This window comes from Oxyura jamaicensis, chromosome 13 (genome assembly GCF_011077185.1).
Source record: "Oxyura jamaicensis isolate SHBP4307 breed ruddy duck chromosome 13, BPBGC_Ojam_1.0, whole genome shotgun sequence".
Taxonomy (NCBI): Eukaryota; Metazoa; Chordata; class Aves; order Anseriformes; family Anatidae; genus Oxyura; species Oxyura jamaicensis.
This window is the reverse complement of record NC_048905.1, coordinates 16,647,316-16,675,121: the sequence shown is the minus strand read 5'-3', so window position 1 is coordinate 16,675,121 and position 27,806 is coordinate 16,647,316. Positions and strand designations below refer to the sequence as shown.

Genomic DNA, 27,806 nt, shown 5'->3' with positions numbered 1-27,806 from the left:
ACATGAGTAATATGAATATTATTGTTTAAACTTTTCCTGTGACATTGCTGAGGCTCTGGCAAGCAGGGTAACATCTAAATGACAAACATGCTGAAGTAATAAAAAGTGTTACTGCATAAGCACAAAGTACAGTGATACCAGGAGAACGAGCACCCCTTTTTTTTTTTCTGACCTTTCCTAAGCAAATTGCTACTGCAGGCAAGTCCTCGGCTGTGCGTTACCTATATCCTGTATGAATGAATTCCTTTTTTGTGTGATTGTTCAAAGCCAGTACGTCCGTTTCTATAGAAGCACCCACAGGATCACTGAAAACCACATATTCAGCTCTTGTTAATGTCACCAATGACGTACCAGAGCAAGTACTTGTTTGTCCTGAAGAAATACAGGACTTCCACCGCTCGAGCGCGAGCCCGCTGCTGAGCGCCTGTTCAGAAAAAAAAAAAAAGTTGTTGACATTAGAGGAAAAACCAGGTTTCCTGTTTGAACTCTGACAGGTACTGGAAGATATGAGTAACATCAAATCTTGGTCTGCTCTAAAGGCAGTCTGTGGTCAGGGGGTTCTCACATTTGTTTGTGTGGAACAGCTTTGAATTGTTTGCAGATACCGCGCAGAAGAAACTCAGAGATGCTTATCGGCGCGCAGGGCCTGTTATGAAATACATGCATTTGTGAACAGGTTAGAGGAGATCAAAACGGCTCCAGATGATATGCCTCACATGCTGTAAAATGTGGTAGATGCTCCCGAGATACCTCCAAAAATATCACATGTCGCAGCGTTGTCGAGTACAGGCAGCAGCCACCTTTATTTCCATTTCACGCTGCATGGCAGGCGAAAGGAGTTTGGGGGATTTTTTTTCCAGATCATTCTTCTTTTGTGCATGCGTGTCTGTCTGACTGTTCAAATTAAAACTTTCCCTCGTTACGATTTTCACTAACAGATCTACCCAAACAGATCCATTGCGAAAGAAACAAGATGCTGGAGAAAATGGCTTAAACCATCCCGGCTTTGCTCCAGCTGCCCCGTGCCGGTGCCACCGCCAGGCAGACAGGGGACGAGGCTGGCACAGCAGCATCAGCTCTGAGCTGCTGCCCGGAGAGCCAGCAGGGAGCTCGTGTTTCTGCCTGTTTGGTAACAAAAAGGAGAGATCCAGTGGGAGCACTGCAGGCAGAGCCCAGGAGCTGAGAGCAGGAGCAGACCTGATGCTCAGCCCAGCTTTGAGGCATGCCAGCGAGAAGCACGCAGTTTGTAGCAGGCTCTCCGAAGTGCTCTGCCAAAGTTATCAGCTCAAAGCGCCTCTGAACACCTCTGTCCCTCACAACTGCTTCTGCCAGGCTCTGGGACTGACCCCTCAGCATTTCTGTGCTGCTAACAGTGGGTGAAGCCTCACCAGGGGACCAAGCTGCTCGTGCGAGGCAGCAGCTCGTCCTCCAGCCCTTGGAGAAGGGAAGGAAGAGCCCAGAGGGCCCTGCTTTGCCCCTCCCTGTGATGAGCAGATCCCAAACTCCTGCATCTGCTCTCACGCTTATGATGCCGTCTCCTCTCGGCCACCCCTAACGTTGCATTACGGTACCTTTGTATACATGAAACTAACCCTCTATTTTCTTTGCTCTTTAATGCAAACCATCTTTTTTGAAAACTGCTAAGAAAAGACCTCCCAGAGCTCTGCTAAATCAAAATCATATCTGGGGATATAGCTGGTTCATAGCTTCACGTTGCAACTTAATAAAAGTGAGTAACTTAGAGCTGCTACGAGTCGCTAACAGAGGTGAAACTCTCCTCCAAACCATGGACCCCTTGGCCATGCCATCACCTCTCACGGCCCTAACTGAGTCCACACAAAGAGCTTCCACCCAAACCAGAGGCAGCTCTGCACATGCATGTGATGGAGACGTGATCCTCCAGGAGGAATGCTCTCCTTGGAGGACGTCAGCAGCTTTACCCATTCCCACGAAACCACCAGGCCAAGGCAGCACCAGGAGATGAGCTGAACTTCTCTCCTGGGCTGTGTCCTGCTAAGTGATCCCCAGCTGATGGGGGAAAGCGCTCTGCACCACCCAGCACTGGACCTTCAAAGCTCCTTTTAAATACCTGTGGTCCCCCAGAGCTAAACATTTCCCATCCTTACGGGCTACAGACCAAAAGGCAGGGATGGTTTGAGCTAGAGACTCACCAGAGGCAGTGCTGTACAAGCCTCTTACCAGCTGATTCTGCCTATTCTCCTGGATTTTGTTTAGATTTATTTTTCCAGCTGATGTGTGCGAGCCTCTTCCACTGGAGCGAGTGCTTACAGAAAGCAAATTTTCATCTTTCATGCTGCAGTGGAAGCAAATTAAAAATTAAAACAATTCAGTCAAGGAAAAGAACAATTCCCCACAACAGGGCTAGCCAGTTGCAGCTAAGTAATTGGGCTCTCAGATAGGGCCACTCATAAATTAACTTAGCTTGAAAAAGACTTTCTTGAACTACTTGTAGTAACTGAAAAGTTTGAAGTGAAAAAAAACACAGCAAGTTCCTTAGACACCCGACACTAAGACCCTCAAAGAGCACCTGGTTAGAGAAAGAAAATCAGCAAATAATTATCCCCTTAAACCCCTTGGGTGTTGTGTTTGTCTTCATTTCTGAGCTGGAAATACTTACGATAAATTCAATTTTCTACATTAATTTTTGTAAACTTAGTGAAAATTTATTTATCCCTCAAAACAACAAATTTTGCCAGCTGGGTTTGAATTGTCTATTCTGGTGAAGCTGTCACAAAAATGCAACATGAGCACTATGTTCCCAACATACTGATTTGAAATTCCCCTCAAATCTCGGGGCCCTAAGTGGGTGGTTAACTTAATGTCTATGCCTAGGAGTTTTCCTGAAGCAGGGCTATAATTGCAAAAGCAAGCAGGAGGGATCCTCCTTTCACTGAAACCCTGTAGTTTTTCTGGGGATGTCAGAATTAATCCATTAACTTTTGTAGTAATTCATACAAATGTCACTAGAAATGGACTTGCATAATTAAAAAGTGCATAAGATGAAAGCTAACAGTATCAACAGTAAGGAAACCAAGTAGATTCATAACTGGAAATAATATGGAATTAGTTCAGTATTACATGACAGTAGGGACAAAATAAAAAAGGGAATGCTGGTTGTTCAAATACAGCACTACAGCATCATAAATTTACAAGTGTGAAGGGTTTCCTTTAACTGAACACTAATTCGTGGACAACTTTTGAATAACTTTCAAAGTGAAACTGTTTAAAGCAACACATTAGAGGTCTTTGTTCCTTTGAGACTTCAAGTACTGATGCGAGCTGTTACATTCCAAGTGCTCCCCATTGATTCAGTCTTGATTTAGCAAATAATAAGGCCAGGTGTGTTTACACTCTTTGTAGGTTTTGAGTATTAATGGACAATTGGGAAGAGAGTCAAATTTAAACAAGAGATAAGAAAACCAGATTAATTCAATTATTAAATATGATTTGTGCTCATTATATTCATTAAGTATGATTTCATTAAGGAATTTTCCCTTTTTATTTAACTCTCCACACTTAAGTGCTGCTACCAAGTGTTTTGATTCTTATTTGAATAAAAAAAATTACAAGGAATAATCCTCTTAAACTTATTTAAATTTTCCTTTTCAACTTTCCTTTTAGTTTCTTTTACACGTTGGATTTTGAGACAGTTAATAAGATGCAATGGGGCTCTGTGTGCTCTGAGCAAAACCTTCTTTTATTATAGCCAGACTTTCCAGGTAACAAACACGCGATCCAGCTCTGCTGGCTAAATCCCACCAAACAGCTCTCAAATTCCAGCCATCGGCTGCCACGCACCTTACGTGACTCCAGACGAGTGAAGCTTTTTCAGAATATTACCCGATTTCATCTCATCAAAAAGGACAAGCAGAGGCCAAGAATCAAAATAAAGTGTTGGCTTATTAGAAAAAAAGCATTTTTAAACCAAGCAACTGATTTTCAAAGGGTCTAAATCTTTTCTCTTTTTTCTCTCTCTCTTTTTTTTTTTTTTTTATATATATATACTTTCAGAATATCTAACCACAAGCATTTGAGCAAACTAGAGAAAAGAAACTGTTGGTAATTTTCTGTAAGTTTCAAAAGACAGCAGGATATACTCGCCGTTTTATGTTTCTATGTATAGAGACCTACTGGCAAACGTACAGTGGAACAAAGATAGACATCTAGATATATTTGTACCTACCGTTCATGTGCCTATATGGAGATAGATTCTTAATTAGATAAGTAAACAATGGAAACTTTTAAAATTTGTAGTTTGAGAGTACTAAACTCTATATTTATCTCTCTAACTTCTTTAGTAATAAGGCTTTCTACACCTCCCCTGAGTGACAGCTGATCTCAAGGCATCGCTCGGGCAGCACTCGGGGTGCGTGGTACAGCAGGCAGTGTGGTTTTGGACCTGCCTTTGACCTGCACTGAAACACAACTAAATACATAAAAGTGAAATAAATACCTTTCATGCTCTTAACACCAAAGAAATATTTGGTTCGATTTTTTTTTTAGCAGAAACATCATTTCTGAACTATCAAGTGAGGTGATTGCAACATGGAAGAACTTGAGCAGAACTCACGTGGCAAGATAAAATTTTAGAAATATGGCTTTATAACTGATGCAGTCACCAGGGTGTTCCCTGAGCATGGGATCCAAGGGGACCAATGGGCATCTAACTCCAGATGGGAAGAGTCAAAAAATTTCCAAACTGCAAAAAAATAGATACCTAGCAGATTACAAACCAAACACATCCAGTCCTCTTTTATTATTATTATTATTATTTTGTCTCTCTGCCTTTTATTAACACGCTGGTGCACTGATCTAGCCCCAGGCTTATTGCCAGCATCAGCAATAGCAGTTGTTGCTGCGGGATGCTCTCAGACAACGCTCGGCTTTACACAGCCCCAGCCATGCTCGTGCTGGCTTTGGGACCTGAGCAGGGCTGCAGGTTGCCCACCCAGGCACCAGGCTGGCAGAAAGAAGCAGCCACATGCCAGCACCGTCCCTTCACAGGCTCCTCTCCCCATCTTTACCCAAAGATACTGCTCATCCTTGTCACTCAGAGACTGGGCCTTGCCTGTATAAACCCAGCAGGGCTTCCACCAAGCCCCAGAGCTCAGATGAAGCTTCAGTGAAGACTGCTGTAGCGTGATGTCCTAGTTTATTAAAAAATAAATATAAAATAAATAAATAAAATAAATAAAGCCCCAATTCTAGGGTAACAGATGAACAGTTGTCCTAAATCTGTAAAGCTGTGGACATTTCAGCGGGACTGTGACAACTCTCACAAATTCAGTTGCAGACCATAGGGCCTGAGATCTCATGAGATCTGTTCACAGGTTTCCCAGCACTGCTGAAAGAGCTCTTTAACTGTCCACAGAAATCAATCATTCCCAGCAAACCAAAAAGCAGTTTGCTTATTTTTATTAAGCTTTCTTTTCTCCTCTACTGGCAGGTTTAAAGGAAGCAAAGATATAAAACAGAAATATTTAGGAGAACGTTCATTAATTTGTAATAGCTACAACATTGTGTGTTTCAAAACCCAGTCTCTCTGGGAATCCTGTGTTAAATATTCATTCCGATAGTTACACAGTTCCAAAGAGGATATATATTTCTTTGCAACCAAACTTTAAAAATTAATGAGGGGAAATAAATAAATCCAGCAAAACCCAGATGATGACTCTGACCAACTTTGGTTTCTTGAAGAAATCTGATGGCTTTAAAAGCTTTCTCCTTCTATCATGGTCTAGAGTTTGGTTTTAACTATAATCAATGTCTTCTTGGTCTTTGTAACAAATGATAAAAAGCACAATCTTAATAAGTTGACAAGAAAACCTGTGCATGAGACTGGAATAGGAAGCAGACATCAATTCAAGTGCCCAGATACTGGAAGAGCTGTAAGGCAGCAGGGCTGGGAAAGAAAAAAAAAAAAAAAAAAAGGAGATTCCTGGAGAACACCATAAAAGTGCATGTGATCTGAAACTCTGTACAATGGGCAACCTACCAGTGAGTAGGGAAAAAAATATATAGATAAGCAAGGTACAGTGAAAATGCCATCCAGTTGGCACTGGTGCAGAGAACAGGGTTTATAACCTGTTTACTAAAGAATTCTTGGAGGTCTGAAACCTCATTTCTTCTTGGACATCCAAAATAGCCTGAGTGTAGGACAAAATCTAACATGCAGTTAGGTATACAAGTAACAAGATCCAATCCTTTAATATAATATTGCTAATCCTTTAATATAAGATATTGCTGTGTTTCATCTTAAGAAAAATACAAAATTTGTGCATTCACCAGAAATGAAAGTTGACATTCAGATGCAAAGCTAGCCTGGGATCTCCTATTTATGCATTTCTTCAAGCTTCACATGAGCTATAAAAGCTGTACAGATTTTGTGATAATCCCATGCTTTATTTTATTCCTTGCTGGAGGGACAATAGAAAGCAAAAAGCAGCAAAAAGGATTAGTAAAAAATCCTTGCTTTTTTTAAGCAAAAGATTACTCTTAGGCTGTAGAACGTACTTTTCAGTTGGTGAAATTCTTAATCCAATCAAACCTTTTTGTGATTTTCACTTTCAAGGTCTGTAAATATTTTATTTTCAGCCACAATAGAGGCCATTTATAACCCCTTGATGTGTTGCTGGGGTTCCTATTGATGCCTCTCCAAGATTCTCTCTAGCAACAGATTTCTTCCTAGTTTTACCACTATCAATTTTATCCAGCCTATTGCACAGCTGGTAAACTCCAGAGAACCTCACGAAATCCAGCGCTAGGAAATCACCATGGAATTTTATGTCTAGATTTCAACACTAACTCTTCAGCAGCTGGAAATGCAGGCTAGAAGCAGTAATTCTGTTCCTGCAATGCAATAAAAGTACATGTTAGTACTGCTATTTTTAGCCAGTACAAAGCTTCCACTTCCCCAAGCTAAAAAAAAAGGCAGAGATGAATGAGAATTGTCTGCAACGTGTAAGTACCTACAAGCTCTAAGTGTGTTTGTTCTGAGTGCTTTTTGATAGTCAGGACAATCCCAGTTTACTTGTTAAAATCCACGCCGGCTTCCTACATCAGGAGGTACAACTCCACTTCTCTTCAGCTTTCTGGCTACAATCCAGCTCCCAGCTACGCTTTTTTTCATGGGTCATCTGGACTTACCTCGACCTTCTGCTTCCAGTCCTGGTTCTCACCTGGCCTTGACTACTGGACCAAGTGCCCAAACCCAAATCATGCCTTACACATAAGCTGCCATCTACAGTGCAGGATTTCCCAGACAATATTGTGCAAATGCATATGTGCATTGTAAAAAACTACTATGAATGCAAACTTTCCTAAACCCTTTGATGACAGCAATAGAAAGTGGGACTGCGAGTGCTGATGTGATGCTGCTTACTTGCATTTCTCATTATTGTAACAAGCAGTCGAGCTACAGGCACTACAAACCAAATAGCAGCCAGGGACTAATTCTCCTCTGATTGCTATCCTGCTGCTGATAAAATGTTACAGCATAGACAAATTCTGCCCTCAAACTTTCATATAAACACACATACATTAAGCAGCCCCGCGAAAGGCACTCGGCAGTATCGTTCCTAATTAGGAAGGCAAGGCAAGTCACAGCATTTGTCTGCTTGAGCGAAGCGCAGGAGAAGCTGCACCAAACCAGCAACATCACGGCACCTTTGTTTGAATGGGAGCAAAACGCACCCAGGAAGAGGAGAATGGGAAAGCAGCTGCGTGGCACTGAGTCCCAAAGACACACAGAGCAAAGCTCCTTCAGCCCCGGCTCTCTGCTGCTGCCATCGCCCTGAGGACAGCTGGCAGCTCCCCTGCGGTGCTGGTGCTGCGCTCACCACCCAGACAGGAGAAAGTTAATTCTCAAAACAAAAGCCTGAACACGTGGGCAGGCTGGCACACACCACCTGGAGTTTCAGAAAGCTACAAGTTCACTTGGTTTAAGTTTTTCTAAATTTGTTGCATTTCTGTTTTGGTTTTATTGCTGTTCTGTTCCACCTCCTCTCTGTCTTTCAGGGCCCGTGCTGTCAACATTACTTAACTGGAAAGGGCTTTCTCTAAACATTTCCAAGTAGCCTTTGGAAGGATATCTTTCCACAGCCCTTGAAGTTTCTACCGAAATGTATTTTCCTCTCCTATCTTAACAATCTTTTTGCTTCAAGAGTATATTTTTTCTTTCTCTGCTCTGCTTTTTTAACAGGCCTCCACATGGCCACGAGCCACCAGTCAGAGACTTTCCATTGCCTTGAAGGAGCTTTAGTTCACACTTCAGGTTCAAAAGTTTTCTGCCCCTTCTCATCTTCAGATCCATTTACCGCAGCGCTTCCTACCCACACAGAAGCTCGTTTGTATGAGCTGGAAATCTCATGAGACGGTGGCTCTCAGGTTGTTTCCAATTCCCAAAGAAGGCAGTGTTTTTGCCCTCGGGCAGTTTCAGTAACTCCCATTCTGAACTGGCAATAAACATAATTTTTCAGGCACCAAAGAGCCTCAGGTTTATTCGGGTTTAGATAAAACAGATGGGGGTACTTGGCCACTTTTAGCCCTATAAATTTCATGAGGTTTTGAGTAAATCTTTAGGGCATATGCCAAAGTGGATACCCCGATACCAGTTCCCAGGCATCCAGTCACAGCCGGAGGGCGAACATCAACAACTCATTATCAAGTGGACATGCCAAGTGAGGATCTGCAGAAAACTTTCTCAGATTCAGTTCTGTTCAATATTTTCCCCAAAATCAGGGATGAACAAACAGAAAGGGCATGTTTAGAATTGCAGCCGATCTGAATGCTGAAGCCACTGCTGGTATATTGAAGGGCAAGACTAAAGTTCAATGTGATCTTTGAAATACAAATAAAAATTGATGAAGTTCAATATGGACAGGTCATAAGTACAACAACAACAACGAGTAAGCACTAATACACAGTATCAGATGCACCTGGTGAAAAGCTTATAGTGAATACAAGCCAGATTGTTTCAAAAAAGTGAAAAAGGAAACACCAGACCAGTGTGTGCATGGAGTACTTCTGATAGGATATACCCCGGCTGTGTTCAGCACCACTGGGGTCTCACACTGGGGCCTCGGCTTCAAGTATACAGAGCAGTTGGAGAGAGTGCAGAAGCCAAAGAGGAATGGTTGGGCCACCTGAAAACATGGCCTGTGGGAGAAAAGTGAGAAAATGGGATTGCTGAGCCCAGTGAATGGACCACCGGCAAGGGAATAGCATGGTACAGTCCGTAAGTGGCATTCAAACAAAAAATAGTTTATTAACCACATCCACAGATGATACAATGAGGATGATAGACTTAAACTTTGGCAAGAAATATTTGGGTTAGAGTTTAGGGAAACTAGTGGCAGGGGTGCACTGGAACAGGCTGATTGGAGAAGCTTTGGCGTTCCCATCGTGGGGAGTTTTTAAGAACAGATTTAAAGGTTTTTCACTGGAATGACAAAGGTAGCTTTCCTTGTAGTGGTTCAGGGGATGGGTCAGAAGACTTGAGAAGTCCTTTCCTTGCTCATTAAATAGCTGGCTATGGTTAGGTTCTCTGGGAAGATCAAAGCAAACACTTAGCCAAGCACAATGCAGCTGTAGATTCATGGATGTTGTAACAATACAACTTTCTGGATTTTTAAGCCCTCAAAAACAGTTAGCAGCCAACCTTGCCTGGAAGCTCCACAGAAATGATGCAACTGCACTCTGCTGCCAGAAGTCTATGGTGGGAACGGGGAAGAGTCCACCTGGATTGCTTTTCACTTCCACAGCCACAGGGCTCTCCCAGAACTGTCTTAGCTTGAGTGAGGAGGATGGTGCTCCAGTCTGTGTCTAACAAAAAATAAAAAGAATTAAAAAAAATTGACAGATCTCTCAGATTTTTGGTCAGCCTATTCCCAATCCTACCCACCATCTCACCATCCCTTACCCTCCTCCACCACCTCCTCTGAGCTCCTCCACCACCTTAACATCTGAGCATTTAGAACAACTCTAAGATTTTGCCCAACAAGGGAGACAGAATCTCTCCCTTCCTTGTCTTTAGAGAGAAGATCAATTCTGAGATCAGCCTTAAGGAAATGAATAAATGAGGTAGCAAAAAGATGAATAACAATAACTGTCAAACAGGGAGCAGAACTGCACATTGTTTGAGTGAAGCTAACGCTGTCCCTGTAGTCCCTGCCTGCCACACATATCCTTTCCTTATTCTTCTCAAAATTGGTCAAGGCAAAGGTAAGCAACCAGCAGAACACCCTGCACTTCACCCAGGAGCAAGATGTTGTAATCCTAAACCCTGGGCCAAATCCTCGCTTTATGGCAATGATTTACCCCAAAGGAGGGTCCGGCCACCCGCTTCAGTCCCAGTCCGTCTCATTGTTCCCTGAACGCTGCTGTGTGCATGAGGTTCATTCAAGTTGAGGTCCCTTAACTCTCCTGATATTTACTTACACAATTATTTCATGTCGGCTTATTGTTCAAGCCTTTTCTTTTGTTCTTGTAAAGATTAACTTCTTAGAAACATGTTCAGCCAGCAAGGCATTTTGAAATATAATTCTCTGGTGGTCTATTTTCAGAAGTGAAATACTTGGTGGTCACTATGTTTTACTAGTAGTACTTAGTGGTTTTAAGAGCTGTTTTTTGTTCTGTGCATTAACATAATTTGTTTACTATAAAAAGACTCCTAAACATACATTTCTCCACCCTCCCTTGCCCATTACAGAAAGAAACCTGAACGTTATATCAAAAAGACTAAAAGTCAAGTCTCAAAATGTTCTTACCCCAAAACAACTTTACTTGCAGACTCTCTATTTATTTTCCCGACGAGCTTAACAGCCCTTAAAACAACAACACAGGCACACACACCACAGCCCATCAGAAATACATTGCATTCCCTTATTGCTGCAAGAAATACCGTGATAGCAAGAACCCCAGCACGCACGAGACAGACACCCTGAAAGCACAGACCGTGTTCTGCACTCTGCAGACAACATCAATGGAAAATAAAGAGTCATTTACAAAGTGACACGGCTTATAGCTGTGTCTCAGCAACTGTTCCTGCTCCCTGCAAAAGAACGAGGCAAGCAAAGATCTCAGAGCCTTCAGAAAATGATTTTTAACTGAATCATAGAACATCTTGTGTTGAAAAGGACCCACATGGCTCACCAAGTCCAGCTCCTGGCCCCACACAGGACCACCCCAAAATCAAACCAAATGAAAAAAAAGTAATCTTCTTCCCCCATCAGTCATGCTTGCCATTAATGCTTCATTCTGGGTAAATATTTAACAGTGGGCAGCGTTTAATTCACCGCTCTCCTGTTTGTGGAGTACATCGTGAGGTGGTGGGACAGGGCATTGATTGCCCGCTTGTGAGCTGCCTCTGCCGAGACAATGGGATCAGCCAGGTCTGCGCCCAAAACGCAGCCCCCGGGGGCTGCCTACGTGGGCACAAATGCCAGCAAAGCGGCATGTGCAGTTCAGAAATCATCATAAAATAATATTGATAAATGGGAAGCAGTTCAGAGCAGGACTAGCAAATAATGAAGAGCCTAAGGGAACGGATGGCAGAGGGAAGATTAGAGGAATTGCATATGCATGGCTTTGACCAAAGGAAACGGTCCAGGGATATCTGACAGGTATCAACTTCACAGAGAAGAAGGAAGTGCTCAGGGTGGGATAGGACGGATAACTGGGAGCAATTAGAGACAGCTGAATAAAAACAAATTTGGGTTCAACATGAGGAAAGAGAATCAGAGAAGAGAATTAGAATATGAAATTGTTTGGGGGCAAAAGGGCCATGCATAGAAGCTCCTTCACTGAGGAATTCAAAAGCAAGCATGATAAAGCCCTAAATACACATGCGGCAAGGAGAATCATCCTTTGTGAAGCAGAGAAATAGTCTGGGTGACCTACTAACGCTTGGCCAGCTCCAGGATCTCGTGCTCTCTTTATACGTGACCGCATCGTGGGATACAACGCAGTGAAGTTGAACGCGTTCACTTCTAAGGAAGCCTTTTCTTGGTGCCTCTGCTCCCACGTGGCCGGTCTTGGCGGCAGCTCTGCAGACCTGAGCTCTTGTTGTGCTCTGGGACATTTGACCGCTACTGCTGGGGGCAGCAGGAGCCAAGCAAATGTAAGCAGTGTCACTCTGATCAGCAACCAGAGAGCAGAGAGCTGCCAGATGCTCTCCTCTCCCTAGAAGAGAAAAGCTCCGGAGCAACGCGTGTGGCTAGGTTATTCTCCTTTTGCCAGAGTTTACATCTATGACACAAACAACACAATAGCCTTGTACTGACATTTGCTTTAATAAACACCGGGAGAGCTTCCAAAAGCCAGTTGCAGACAGTTATGAAAACTAACCAAGCCACTGAACTATTATATAAATGGTCTTCCAGGGCTTCGTTACTGCAGTTACTACTGGACAAAAACAAGACTTTGAGGGGCTCCTACAATAGCAAAATCCTGTTTCTGATCCCAGAGGCTTGTGGCTTAGCCTCTTCTATTCAAGCACACCAAAACTAGCCCAGCGCTGAATTGCAAGACACTGTAGGGTTAGAGCCCCAGCATTGCATCAAGATTAAATACATCTGTTATGAAAACCTTCTCTGCTTTGCATACATGATTCAATAAGGAGTCTCAGTGGGATAATTGTTTCGCCCAGGTTATTAACCAGAATTTTCTTTACTTTTATTATTATTATTATTACTCAGAAAAAAAAATGTTTAAGGTAAACAACTCCTAATTGTGCAAGAATTGCATTAAGTGGGATGTTCTACCCTGAATGCCCACTCCCGGATATTATGTACTATTACCAAAACTCATCCTGGCATTAGGAAATGAGTTTTATATTTCAAGAAGCTTAAAGCAGACAGCACACGTATGCAAAACATAACAGTCCCCGTGCAGGTTAGCTCCTGGCTGTCAGAGGGGACCTCAAGGGGCGCGTGAGATGCCAGAACTCGGTGGGGCCAGGGATGGGCGTTTCACCCCCGACCACCCGAGGCCGGCTCGGCCCCGCGCCCCCCAGCTGGGCACCCCACGGTGTCCCCATACACCGGCTGTGGGAACGGAGCGGCGACAAAGTGATGGCACCGCTCCGGGGGAGCCCCGAGAGCCGCCGGGGGCAGGCAGAGCCGGGCTGGGGGCGCCCGGAGCCATCCCAGCGCCGGCCGCCAGGGGGCTCCGCACCGCCCCGCACCCGGCTGGGCTCCGGGGGGCGGCGGGTTCGGGGCCCCAGACGAAGGGCAGGATCCTGGGACGCACGGGGTGGGGCGGGGGGGGGGGGCGCAGCGTGTAAAATGTGTCTGGGGACATAAATTTTGATGATCTGGGCTCTTCTTGTGGCCAGGTTAATAAAAAAATATATAAATAAAAACAGAGAAGCAAGGAAATTGTGGTCAAGGAAGGAAAGAGATGCATAAAGATGGGCTCTGAAGCCCAAGACCCAAAGCAGCGGCGCTCAGCACTCCCATCCATTTGCCAGTGACTGCATTTAACCGATAGCCAGGGCCCCGTGCAGCATCTCAGGGCACAGCTCGGAGCCATCCGGAGAGCCCCACGGCACCACCAGCTGCTATTTCACCTGTAAGGCCTGGCCCAGGAGAACCACTGTAGCACATTTGCTGGTTCAGGCAGTGTCTGCATCCCTCTGCTTTCCACGGCAGGACTTAGAGGTGCAGGCGTTGGCTTGGGATGCCAGGAGCGTGATGCCAGACCTCTGCCCCCCTGCAGCACACTGCCCACCAGCCTGCAGGCTGCTTGGGTGGGCAGAGGCTGCACTGAAATCCTGCTCTTGGTATTTTCCCTTACCAAGTGCAGAACGTACAGCTTGCATTCCTGTTCACAGGACAGTTTATTCATCTTGGAGTTAAAAATAAAAATAAAATGCCTCCTTGCACCTATTTGCTGTTAGGAGAAAAAGCACTCTAACCACTGAACTAATGTGAACGGAAGGGCTCCAAGAGCCCTTGTGTCCAGAGCAAACTGCCCATTTTGCAAACAAAACAAAACAAAAAAAAAGCCCAGTCCATCACAAGTGTTGCTGGAGAAGTCCTACAAGTTTCAGCCCTTCCACGCAGACAGGCAGAGCTTTGCCTACTCGGCAGGTCCGCCAGCGCAGAGGTGTTGAACAACCACCTCCAACCCCAGTGTCGCAACACGCCGGCCTTGCTCAACTGCCGCCTGACCTTCGAGACTTCTGGAGCCTGCCGGTGCCTTTCTCCTCAAATCCAGCTCGCCCCACAACGTGAATGACACAGGAAGGTGCCCCACAGTGCTTTGCAGAGGGCCGCTTCCCAGCGGGGTTTTGTTAAGGGTAATTAGCCGAGTACCCACAAAGGATGAGATAGATAACTGGGAATGCCACGGTCGAAGCTGAGAGTGACCACTAGTCAGCATTGCAGCCTTCCGACAGAAAACACATTGTTTTCTGCTATGTGGACAAACAGGTTGGACTAATTACTACATATAATCATTATTATTTATGCTCCACAGACATCAGAGTTTTGTCTTTAAATGAATTTATAGAGGGAAAAAAAATCACAAAGCTGAATAATCCCTTTAATTATATGCTTAAAAATCCTGAATGGAAGAAATTAGGAGACACAAAGGAACAAACATAAACTAATTATTCCTTGTTTTGCAACTAACGTATTTCTATGGTAACCACTATGGTCTTCGAAGAAATTAAATGATTTTTTTTAAAATCAGTTCATCAGGAAAGTCACCCAGTAAAGCCACAAAACAAAGATCTTTCAAATAAGTCTAGAGATGATGAAGGAGAAAAGCATGCATTTTCCCAGCTGTTGATCATTAGAGCTACGAAACTGCATTTTCATTAAAACCACCAAGTCGATTCTCTCTTACATGCTCTGTGGGGAGGTTGGTGGGCCTATGAATGGGCACACAGACACAGAATAAAGGGGAGAGATGACTTCTGTATACAGCGCGCCAGTACAGCAAGGTGAACAGAAGACAAGAATGTGGATTTTTGTTTAAGAATAGATAACACGTTCTGCTCACACTCATTTTTTTGAGGTTGAAAACTTCCAACTTATTTTTAACACAACCTCAGTTCTCCCGCACAACTTTAGGTAGGTTGTCAAGTGTTGATTTGAACAAGCAGTGTCCCAGATCTGTCTCTCCAGTATAGAGAATGTGTCCAGTAGGCAAAAAAGGTGCACAATTTTAATAGGTCAACAACACATGAAGAGTGGTGTAGTACTCAGTAAAGGCCAAGTTTACACATTTTTGCCCTTGAAATGTAGGAAATTAATCAAAACCAGGCACTTAAAACCTCAACCAGGCTGTCATCAGCTTTACATTATTAAAGTTTAGCTCAAGGGGTGCACTGCCAGAGGAATAATTCAACCAGAATGGTCCACGAAGCAAGCAGATTTGGGCTCTGCAGGAGGTTTGCGTCTTCAGGCTGTGCAGAGCTTGTTAGCCAAACAGACAATTCATGCAAACATGCCTTACTCCTCTTTTGTCTGCACCACCAAAACCAATGGCTTCCCCTATCACATCTGTGGCCGTGCTGGCAGCTACAGATAACGAAATGAACCGAATAGCCTCGTACAAAGAGATCCTCGGTTTTCAGTTGAGGAAAGTCCCTGCAGTTGAAGCCGAGGAGCAGGGTTCAAGCCCTTTTACAGAGGTTCAGAATTTTTTCCACCCTTTGTGCTCTGCATGGCACTTTTACTGTCATATTCCCATGTCTAGCTTCATTCAGCACTGCAAACAAAACAGGAACTTTATGCACTGCATTCAATTTACAGTTTTCTGCAGTAATCCCTCTCTACGCTGGCATGCGCTGTCACAAACACAAGAAATACCAAGACCCCTGCATGTCAACAGGGCAAAAAGGCTGCCCAGCTCCCCACAGCATGGCTTTCTGTGGAACAGCCACCTTCAGCTTCACCATTTCTCTTGGGTGGTTTTTGCCACAGCTTTGTAAGGAAAAAGATGTCACAAATCCCAGGCCCAGTCCAGCAACAGATTCATTCCCACCTTTGGTTAATGTAAGATTATTAATATTCTTAATAATGGCAATAACAGCTCCTATAAAGACAACCTGCTGGCTTTGGAGAACAGGTTCCTATTTTCCTCAGGTTCTAATTTTAGAAGCTTCTGGCGACTGTGTAAACTTGTGAGCTAGAAACAAACATGAGAACAATACAAATTATTTGTTGAAAGCATGGGGTGGGCAACAAGACCCACATATCCTGCAACACTGAAGTCAGCCCCGGACTTTCAGATCTGCAGAGTAGATGAAGTGCAGCACAAGAGTTTAATGGACACAACCGGGCTGATGCTGAGAGAAGGTTTCCCATCGACGTCACTGGAAGATACAAAGCACACAACAGAGAATAACCAACACTGGGCATCAAACACTACCAAGATTTGGGAAGCGGGGATAAGCACACAGCCATGTGGAGAACCAGAAGGGCATCACATCACATGGGTGAAACTTGCTCCCGTTTGATAGAGGATCCCCCCCAGCTCTGTGCTGTGCTCGCTGTGGCCCCATTCTGCATTTTCTCTGCCAGATGCCTGTGCCCACTGCTATGTCTAGAGAACATTATAGTGGTGAAATGCTATTTCACCACTATATATTTGCATTTGTCGTAAGTTTTCTTCAAAAGATAAAGCAGCTTTTCACACACTGAAACACATCCCTAAGGTCAAGTCTGTTCATATTCCATTTTTCTTTCTCATTAGTCCAGAGAAAAAAAAAAAAAAAAATCAAAAGCTACACAGCAATTTACATCATACTTATAACAGACAAAAGAGCTGAAAAATCTCCATGAGATTTTTTTGGCTCTTGATTCTACAGAACACTTAAGCAGAAGCTTAATTTACTTCACATGAATAGTATGGTACCAGCTAGATCCTTATAGTATCTTTGATAAACACATGCAGTGCAAAAGATTAAGTGATCCAAGCTATAAAGTCGCATACACTAGTGGAAATCTCTCAGATACATTTAACATCAATCATTTTGTTTCTACTACATTTCCTATTTAAATCAACTCCTTGCTTTTGCCAGAAGTCTGTACAACGAAGAGCTCATAAAAGCAACCCGTCACCTTTTCCATCAATTTCTTGACAAATTCCAGATTAGAAAACATTTGTTGGGTCAGATCCCTTCAGCAGGGATAAATTTTCAAGACGCTGGAAATATAACATAAAGACATATATAAGGAATATAACAAAGATAAAATATACGAGAAATTTGCAGACCAGTTACATGCCACTGAATCAGATACAGGAGCTGCTTTTGCTGACAGCTGATGATTTGGACAAGGGTTTCTTTACCTGCACTCCAGGGACCCTCACACACTAGACTCTGGAAGTTAGCACTTCCATCAGAAGTGTGATTTAATAGCCTCCACAGCAAACAGTGACCCTACAGGAAAAATAAATGAGTATGTGTTGGTAGCTGAAGGCGAAGGCATGTTTTGCACACATGATGTCACTCTTGCAACTCAGGAAGAGCTAATTGCTTGGCTTGTTGTAGTCTCATACTCCTTGGGTTCACTTGCAAATTATAGTCGTCTGGAGAGCTACAGTATGTCATCAGCACACAGCAATGTTGTCTGAAGCGTAATTAATATCTGCCTTTCTTTTCAAGTTCCTTATTTACCCTCTTTCCCCCATGACAAATATGTTAATAACCTCTCCAAAACCCACAAGTTGTCATTTTCAAAGAGCCCCCGTCTTTCTGCCTTGAGCTGAACACTTGAGACTAAATCACGGTGAGCCTGTTCTTGCCCCCATTAAAGCTGTTGAGGGTTTTGTCAGTGACTTCAGTGTAAGCAAACTCTCACAGGCTCTAATGGGAGCAGGACCACAGACCTATTCTACTTTGCACCTTCAGCCAGAGGTAAAAAAAAATAAAATAAAAAAGCAACACACCAAACAAACAATAGGCAAGGATTGTCTTACAAGTCGGCAGGATTCTGAGTTGAATCAGGTGCCCAAGGCAACATCAGGATCTCAAGCCATCCAGCCCTGTGGGCTGCAAAGCTTGCAGGGTCCTAAGAAGCTATTTGTTTTGCGTTTGTTTTTGAACAGTTCTGAGGATGGGTTTTAAAAGTTCATTTTGATTTTTCAGCAAAATTATTATCTGCTTACCTGATTCTAAGTACTTTTCTGCAAAGGGTAAAACATTTCCCAGAGCTGAATATAGCTGCATGTGAAAATAAACACATTAAACGTGTACATCAGTGACAGCAATAACTGTACTGCTAGCCCAGACCATTACCGTGGAACATTTTGATACTTGTTTATAAAGTACTGCTTGCACTCATACAAGGGCTTGAATAATCCCAAATGCATAGCTTTTTTTCTTAATATACATATGAGTCAGGTTTACAAATAATAAATGCATTTACACTAAAACCAGAAATAGGGTCTCCTATATTTAATTACCCACAACTGTATTCTACTTTTCTTTTTCTATTAAAAAAATCCCCTGATTAAATCATCTGCCATGCAGCAGAAATCTCCATAAAGCAAAGAAATACTATTTCCACTACTACATAGCTGTTAGTTTCATATGTGAATAAAGAATTTCCCTTTCCAAGATTTAAGCACATGGCAAGTCCCCATGGCATATTTATCAAGTTTTCACATGTTTCCATCCTGCCAATTAGCAAGGTGGATCTTTTGAAATTCTTACCATATTACTAATATGAATGTACTTGCAGGAAACCAAGTAAAAGATACATTTCTTCTTTTGTACATACTGCTGTAAAATAGAGGTTCAGACACACGTATTTTTCTAAAACATTCTCTTTCTTCTCTGTGCAATCTCCTTCTCCCTTCCTGAGCTTCTAAAGCATACTTTACACCTGGCCATACCCTGATCTCGGTGTTAGCTGATACTTAGCACACTTCTTATTGATCTAGAAGGACTTGCATGAGCAGACCCTCTTGGGAATGATTGAAGCCTGTGTTCATAGTTCTTACTCCATCTCAGCCTCGGAAGCATTAAAGCCACATCAGTAGCAGTGTATTTGAGGGTGAAAATTGTATTTGAGGGAACTGCAAGGTCTGCTTTGCTGAGACTGCAGGGGTACGCAGTAAGTTTTGCCTTGATGCGAGCATCTTTTTCCAAGCACCTTTTTCCCCAGTCGGGAGCATCAAACCATCCTACAAGGTTTCCAAAGTGTGGGCAGGGCCAGGAGGGATAAGGCAGGTGAAGGACCATAAAACAGAATGACTCTGCTAACCCAGCCAGAGGCAGACTACAATAATTTTGGAAGCTTACAGCCTGACAGAAGTACATGAGAGTCATCTGAGCCTGTGCAGCAACACAAAACCAGGAAGGGAAGTTTTGTTTTCGTGTCTTTCAGAGACAACACTTACAGAGAGCACTGGGGTCAGTCTTCCAGCAGGGATTTGCAAGATCCAGACTATTCTGTAAGCATAAACCACATAGACCCCACAGCTACCCCTTCCACTTAGGGCTGTGATACAGAGTCTCAGTCCTGCTGATGACAGAGGTGGAAGGAAGCCCATGGTCCATGAGCACCAAGGTATGGTGCGCGCTACAAGCTACTTGCCACTTATATTTTTTAAAGCCTTTTATGCTACATTGATAAAACAATATAAAGGGAACACAGAACTTAAACATTGCTGAATGAGAGAAAAAAAATCAATTCCAGCAGGATTTCTTTTTTTAATGACTTATACTGATTCTTGTTCCATCATGGTTTAGATGCATTTCTTCATCATTATTTTAAAAACCTCCTGTATTCATCATTTAATAAACCCTCTGCTTTTAAAAGCTTTGGTACGTTTGTAAAGTTTGCCAGACTTTGTAGCAAGCCCAATGGATTTTCATGATCTTTTCTCTTTTATCAACAGTACAACAGGGACCATGATTCAAGATTCCTGGTTTCTTGTCTTCGTTTTGCAATACCATCACTGACAAGCTACATTTGACACCTCTGTGCCTCAGCTTGCCTAGTTCATAAATGGGCCCAGCAACACCTGTCACATGGTGTTAAAAGGTTGAGTTAATTACTGCTCATAAATCACATTGCGAAGAGAAATATATATATATATGCAAAGTAGTTTTGATGTTGTAATAGAATTGCATTGCTTTAAGATGCAATTAAACTGTTATGAGATTCATATTTCTTGTATCACTTTGCTACCCATTAGCATTAAATATTACTTCCAGAATATTCAAAACCTAGGTACAATATTTGTGCAATTCAAGGCGACGCTACTCAGGACACTCACTGGGGAAGATACTGGAATAGGAACAACTTTCTCTCTCCATCTCCCATTGAAGTGCAGTGATTTTTGCATTCATTTTAAGTGCTGTAGGACCTGAATATATTCACCATTCCTAATAAGCCTTGACAAGCAACACTGCCACTTTATAAGACACAAATCCTACATTTAATAGCTCAGTTGCAAACAAACACTTCTCCTCCCTTCCTTTAACTAGCACACTGAGTGACTGAAGGATTTAAAATGAGGCACCATCACTTTGTGAAATGTTTTGAGATCTGCCAAGTACAAAGTAGCATTAAGATTACCATTTTCACTTTGATTTTTTTTCCTCCATGAACTACTTGCTATCAACTACAGCTGCTTTGTGGACGAGGAGCAGATAAGGGATTTAGGCATGAATACCATACCTTTCAGAGTATCACACACAATCATATACACAAATGAAGCTTGCAGTAGCAGAAATAGGATCAAGCTACGAAGTTTGGATTATATGAGAAAATTCATATTTAAGACTGCAATGATTTTCAAAGCCTTATTTTTCCTTCTGCCCACTAGAAAGACAAAGGAATATTACAAATTTCCCAGGTCCAGAATCCAATGGTGTCCAGTGAAACTGCCTTTACTTGCATTTTACCTGAATTTCAGCTCTGAGGTATAATCGAAGTAGACATTTTCTGTGCCTCTTCTATGCTGTACTGAAATGGCATGAGAAGACAGGAGGAAGGGGAAGAAAGCAATGAAGACACACCAATGGAGTTGCCTATGGCAATAGGACTCCATTTCCTACACATTTTCTTTCCATTTCTCCCACTGCTACAGTGGGTTGAACACTCCCTGTGCCCCAGTCAAACAGCATACATGACCACAGGTGGACATCAGGAGGAGACCTGAATCCCTGCTGAGCAGTTCTGTCCAGATACCCTTTCTAACCACACAAGGGTGACAAAATCCCAGACAATGACATGTTTATAGAATTGTTCCCCAGCACTACTCTACCTCTAAAGCAGGCAGGTGAATAAATTAGTATATTTTTAAACTATTTCAAATTTAAATGTTTCTTTCAAAGACTGGATGTGTTTAGCCAGTGAAACCTGACGTTTGCTATGGGGATTTTCTTTTTCATAAATCTTTTATGTGGGAAAATAAAAAGATTACTAACAATGTAGAAATACGTAGCCTGCTTCACAAAAGAGACCTCCTGCCTTGGAATTAGTATGACAATTTGATTTTGGTGCTAAATTTCTTCTTCACAGTAAAAGCCAAGTGAAGTTTTCTTAACACCTCCCAGCACCGTATGAACAAATGACAGAAGTAGATTGTAATTCATCTCATGCTTGAAACCAAGATGAGCTGTGGGTACCCTGGATTGCTCAAATTCTGATCTGAATCCAAAGTCACAGTTTTTAAAAGAAGGGGCTAGACTCAGAATATAGCCACCTCTATGCTAGAGAATGCAGACAGGTAATATAAATCATACATGACTGCAGGATCTGGCCCTCATTTGGGGGCAGAATGCTGAAACTGTAATTGCTCTTGCAATGAATAGCTGATGAATGAAAACAATTAGTCACTTTATTTAACCTGTTGTTAGTTCTGCCAACACAAGTTTACAGAAGTCATTAGTCAGACTGCACACAGAGTAAAAAAAAAAAAAAAAAAAAATCCAGAGATTTGATTTTAAAAATCATGTGATAAAAAAGCTGCAAAAGAAACAGGTGAAGATGTTTGGCCTGCCCTTCTTTCCAAGCAGGATGGAGGGGCATGGCTGTCCCTGTCCCCCTGCCTGCTCCGCAGGGACAGATGGCTCCTCAGCAGGCACCAGACTCCCTGCAAACACCCTCGGCCCTGCAGCAGCCGGCCCGCAGCACGCCACCATCAGAAACAGCAAGAAACACCTCGCTTTTCTGCATTTAACCTTCTCGGGTTTGAAGGTCTGGAGAAACAGGGCCACCACAAGCACAGGCTTGTCAAGCCAGCCTTCCTCCTGCCTGCCCAGCTGGCTGTCAGCCATTTTGTCATCGTCCCCATTGGCACTGGGCTGGAGGGGAAGGGTGGCCATTTTACGGCCCTTCGGCCCACACATTGCCCTGCAAAGCAGCAGCCATCCTCACTGGGGGCCGCAAGCCTGTGGGCAGCTTGTCTTTGAAGTGGGTTAACCACAGACACCATCAGCCAGCACCCCTGGTTGCTCAAACCCCACCAAGAGATGGCAGAGAGCTGCTGCCATGGGATAGTCACAGCCAGCACGAAAACAGCCCAGGCCCTGACAGGAGCCCCTCAGCACCACATGCTCCTGTGCTTCTCCATTAACTTCTCCATTAAGATGGAGAAAACACTGATTTAGCCTTCACTTGCTTCAATTCACAAGTTAGAATTTTATTGCAATTAAAATGCTATTTCATGTGAACAAAGATACATTGTACAGAAACCATGGATGTTCATATTGAGCTCAGGAGATGTGTTATTAAAAATTGGACAAATTCAATTTCCCCATGCTCCTTAGTGTTGTGTTCTGGTATCAGTATTGCAAGAGACTAAGAAATAGACTAAACACCTGTTTTCGTCCAACTTTGTGCAAGTAACATCTCTCTGTGCTTCACTTCCCCAGTATATGAAATGAAGGTACTGATGTACTTTCATAGCAAAGTATCTAAAGAGGAGTTAGGATATAGTGCTGTGGTAGACCTTCACATCATGGATGTGCAATCAAGGGGGGGGCCCCCCCCCCCAAACACACACAAGAAAGACTGAAGCCTTATGCAATACCTTGGCATATGGAGAAGATCATATAGTTCATTGTAAGAGAACACTGGGATCCATTTGATCATTCAGCAATTAAAACTACTGCTGAGCAAGAGGCATACCTCTATGTCCATGAAGAGCTGCAGACTGGATACTGTTTGTATCTAGTATACTATGAGGTGTTCATGATCTGCTCTGCCTCCACGCACACGTTCTTTTTGTGCTTTTACTCAATGCATCTCAAACCCTCTACTTAAACTTGTTTGAGGGTTTTTGGTTTTTAAGGGGTGAAAGTTTAAGATGTTTGATGGTCTTACAGAGACATCTTTGTTAGATCCTAAACAAGATTAATTAATAGGTAAATACAACACGTGATTCTTTGCTTTAGCCAGACCATCTCAAATATCACAAGCAATATCATTTTTAAGGACAATACAAATTGTTCCATCCACTTTCTAACGCTTACTGCTCAAGAAAGTCACAGACATGAGAATAAGCTGTACAGTATTTCCATATGCCATGTGCTTATAAGCAGAGAGGAGCCTTTTTGTGATTCTTCTGTTTGAGTGAATCCCTATGAATCTCTTGTCAGCTTGGTTCTCCAGGAAGTAGTGCTGAATCTCCTCAGCAGTGTTTTAATTGGCACCATAAGAACATGCTGTCATTGCTCCCCTTCATTTTCTAAGGTATCTTTCCAAAATCACAATGCCTACTTCTCTGATTATTTTATTTGGCAACCTGGAAAGAAAGGCAATTGCAGTGTCTGCTATTAGCTTAAAAGAGAGAGAGAGAGAGAGAGAGAAGCAGATCATTTGTAGACGAGAGAGGGGAAAAAAAAGAAAAAAAAAAAAGACCAGTAGAACCTGGTTATACTAAAATAGGAATCTCCAAAGGAAATGTGTGATTGTGTGTGAAGCATTGCTGGTGACTTAGAAAGCTGTTTTCTTTCAGACCAATACTGAACCAATACTCCAGTATGAGAAAAGGTGCATGGTAACACTGGAAATGTTATGTTCCCAAACGAGATGTTAAACAAATGTCTTTACCACGTGTGGTCATTAAAGATTTGATGTCAAGATGAAAGGTGTTAACCTTGGAAACCTGGCCAGATTCCAACATGGGTAATTACATTCTGTCTCCATAAGCAGTTCTCTGTAGAGTTTCAGCTGGACATTTCAGATCTTAAACCGTTATGTAGCCTGGCTCTGAATGGCATAAGGAAAGTATTGTCTGATTACAGCAACAACTCAGCGATATTCTGCATCAAGTACTCGTATTACGGAACTGCAAACCTTAGAACAGTATCAAATCACATCATGGAAAAACTATTCCAGCCCTTGTGCATGGCTGCAGCCTTTTTCCACGTGAGTAACCTTAGGAATGCAGAGAAACCTACCATGCTGATAAATTTTATGGGATGGACCTTTTCAAAAGCAGGAAAAAAAAAAAAAAAGTATTTTCACTCGCAATGATCACCTTGGAAGAAACTCATGGATACAGACTAGTGTTGGTGTTTTAGAACAGTTAACTGTTAAAGCTTGCATCCTAAACTGTTTCAAATAGAGGCATTCCTGTCTGGATCTGAGAGTTATGGGAAAATTTTGTGGAGTCTTTAACACAACATTACCCAGTGTAAGCATCATATTTGTAGCCTGGCCACTGAATGCTACCAGCACATTAAGTACTGTCACACTGAGACCTGCTCTGCAAGCAGAGCATTACAGTGCCAGACACTCTTCTGAATGAAAGTTCCCTAGAGGCAGTATCTACACTGCTGGGCAGATGCTCTCTGCAATACACCCTGCAATCATGGTCCCTGGGTACACACCCTCGCCCCACGCTGACTCCATTGCAGGAGATCTGCATGCACACCCTTCCCCACATGCACTGGTTTCCTTTGTATGGAAGCCAGGGCACACGTGGAGATGGGATCCAAGATGCACACCGAGAGGTCCCCAGTCGGTGTAATGGGCAGACCAGCACAGTGGATGGTGATGAACTACAGCTGCCGATATTGCAGCCTGCATTCAGAGGTCAAGCAGAAAGCAGAACTGAGAATATTTTGCACATTTCTCAAGTGTTGACAAGATTGTTCTTACCATCCCCATCATTACCATTAGCATCTTTTCCTTCCAAAAGGAAATTATACTTTAGCTAAAGCAGACAATTCCTCAAAGTCCCATACTGAACATTGGTTCCATGCAAAAATCTGATAGACAGATTCACTGAAGCCTGTCACACAAACACTCTAAAATTCAAGTGACTGCAAAATCAGACAGCACGGGAACACATTGTAAAGCGTGTTGCCCTTCTTGTGAATATGAGAAGTCCTTGTTTATGTAAAAAGTCATGAGCCTACATGATCTTGTATTGATTGCCATATCTTAGATGCATTCATTTCAGAAGACCTTTAATAATACTACACAATAACCTGAGCCAGTGACAGTCTCTTTTCAATGTTAAATTTCTGAAACCGCAAAGAACAACACGGATTATTTTCAGATATTTTCCCAGTGCTCAACATGCAATTTATCAAATTCCCTTCAAGCATTCATCACACCCATGCAAATAATTTATTCTACCCTACAGAATGTTTGCGTTTGATCACAATGACAACTTACTACTGCTATCCTATATCAAAATACATTATGGCATTTCAAACCTGAGAACAACACCTAAATTACATCGAGGAAACATGTGGAGATGAATGTCCGTTCCTGCAGTCTGTGCACCTCATAAACTCAGCACGATTTAGTCATGTCAGCAAGGTCTGCAGAACCAAGACCATGCTTTTGAAAAATGAGTTGTTAATCTCCAAAAGGATTATCACATTGGAAGATAGGCAAACACTTATCTCAAGATTATTGTTACAAGAAAGGCACTTTGATTATAAACTACATTTTTATCATTTAGGAGTCACCTGTCCTGCAAATACACATGCACTAATTTGTCTATGAAATCCCTGGGAAACCACAAACAGGTTTTAGAATCTGCTGATCAGCGTAAGTAGTCTGTCAGAATACCTTCAGCAAATAAAACAAATGCAAAATGCCAAAACATACCTAGAGGACACGGTCTTCTGGCTGGGTAAGATTGCAGGCTGAGACCCAAATAGCTGGTAATTCGGGGTGGAATGACTTCTACCAATCAATCAGTACTGAAAGCTAACATCACACAAATTATGCATTTAACAGGCAGTGCTTGACAGCAAGAAACAAGCTACAGCACAGAAAATTTCTGTGTATTTTAAGGCTTCATCTCAAACTTACTCCTCGTACAATTCATCTGCAGGCTGTAATTTACTAAATCCATCTGTTGTTCCTACAGCTTGCTTTCTGGAAATGCTGCATTTCAAGGGTCTGCTTGTTAGAGAAGGTCAAAGAGTAAAGCAGGCCCTTTCATTTTAAGTGACTTGAAAGAAGAGGAAAGGAAATTTATATTTAGAAATAGAAATGATTAACTAGGGGAAATATATTAGAGTATTAAAATAAGTGACATAGAATAGCTCTTACTTCCAATTAGGCTGACTTTACTTCAAGAAAAATATTTATATACAAATATAAAAAGCTGAGGAATGCTAACCTATACTAAGATGAAAGTATCTTATAAAATAATTCAAATTTAGCCTTGAAAATGGAATATCAGATTACTTTTTCTTCTAGTTGTTCTGAAGTCTCTGCTTCTGTGCTTCCTTCTCTAGTCACCAAAACTTTTAGCAACTTGTGTTTCTCTGTTACCACACTGTCTCTTGTAACTACACATCTTCCACTTCTACATAGTTTTCAGAAATGTATCAGCTACTACTACTGCCTCATCCTGAGATCCACACACAGCACGAGCAGGCAACTAACAGATTCACCCCAGGATTAAGGGCACAAATTCCCATACACCTCAGTCCAAAACTGGGGGTCTCAAGCTAAATTTGGACTAGGATCCACCAAGACATGTGTTTGACTTCTGACTGTACCCAGGGCTTCTGTTATCAGCACGCTTTTTGGTGAGATAAGGAGCACCAAAGCCACTTCAGAAAAACAGAAGAAAGCTGTGGGTAACTCCCGAGCATATCCCACGATCCGTGAGGCACTGATGGTAAAGCGCAGAGCCACACAAGACAGCACAAGTCAGCCCAGAAACCCCAAGGTGTGTCTACAACCCCTATGGACATACTCAAGCCTGTTTTAAATGGGTGAGCTCACATACTACAAGTGCTTGAGCCATCGCGAAGGGGAGGAGGGAGGCTGAGCCCCCTGCCTTATAAATACTCGGCAGCTGACGCTGTGGTTGCACAGGTGTTAGCTTCCAACCAACTCGCTAAAGGTGTGTCCCAGTCACGCTTCAGGACTGCGGGACAGACCACGGTCACAGCTTTAAAAGGAGCAATAATTGACTCCTTACAAAACAGTTAAATTGGAAGACACAATCAATACGGCTGGACTTTGACCAGGACACTGGAATAGCCATCTGTACGAGTACAAAAGTTTCCCAGGATCTTTACTAGCAAAAGTGGCCAGGCTTTCAGCCTAAAAAACATCTCAAGCTAGGTGTGCTAACGTCATGCTAGAACACTGGCTCAGGCCTGACTCAGAAGATCCCATGTCACCTACTGAGTCACCAAAAGCATCCCTTGCAGCAGGGGTTTCCTTGAAGTCCCCTTTGTAAGCCCTGCTTAGGCCTGGCCCTGTTTTGCCTGTCAGATTTAACGTGATGAGAGTCCAAAGTCATCTGATGCAATAAGCTGCATGGCATGCCTGTTTTCTTAGGGGCTCTCCCTCCCTCCAACTGCAGCCCTACCAAAAGGCCTTTGTCTG

General features: G+C 42.8%; 1 long non-coding RNA gene across 3 annotated transcripts; it reads right to left on the bottom strand.

The window, feature by feature from the left end:
• Positions 1-6,261: 6,261 nt before the first annotated feature.
• On the bottom strand, positions 6,262-27,209 carry LOC118173796. 3 transcript variants are annotated; one of them, XR_004754396.1, is made up of 5 exons: positions 27,199-27,209; positions 26,061-26,162; positions 25,358-25,465; positions 7,929-9,843; positions 6,262-6,870 (listed from the first exon to the last, which is right to left on the bottom strand). It is a non-coding gene; the product is annotated as an uncharacterized LOC118173796 (long non-coding RNA). The 3 variants fall into 3 exon arrangements; XR_004754395.1 differs by lacking the exon at positions 6,262-6,870 and having other exon boundaries at positions 6,877-9,843; XR_004754397.1 differs by lacking the exon at positions 6,262-6,870 and having other exon boundaries at positions 6,877-9,843; positions 26,061-26,138.
• Between the last annotated feature and the right edge of the window lie 597 nt (positions 27,210-27,806).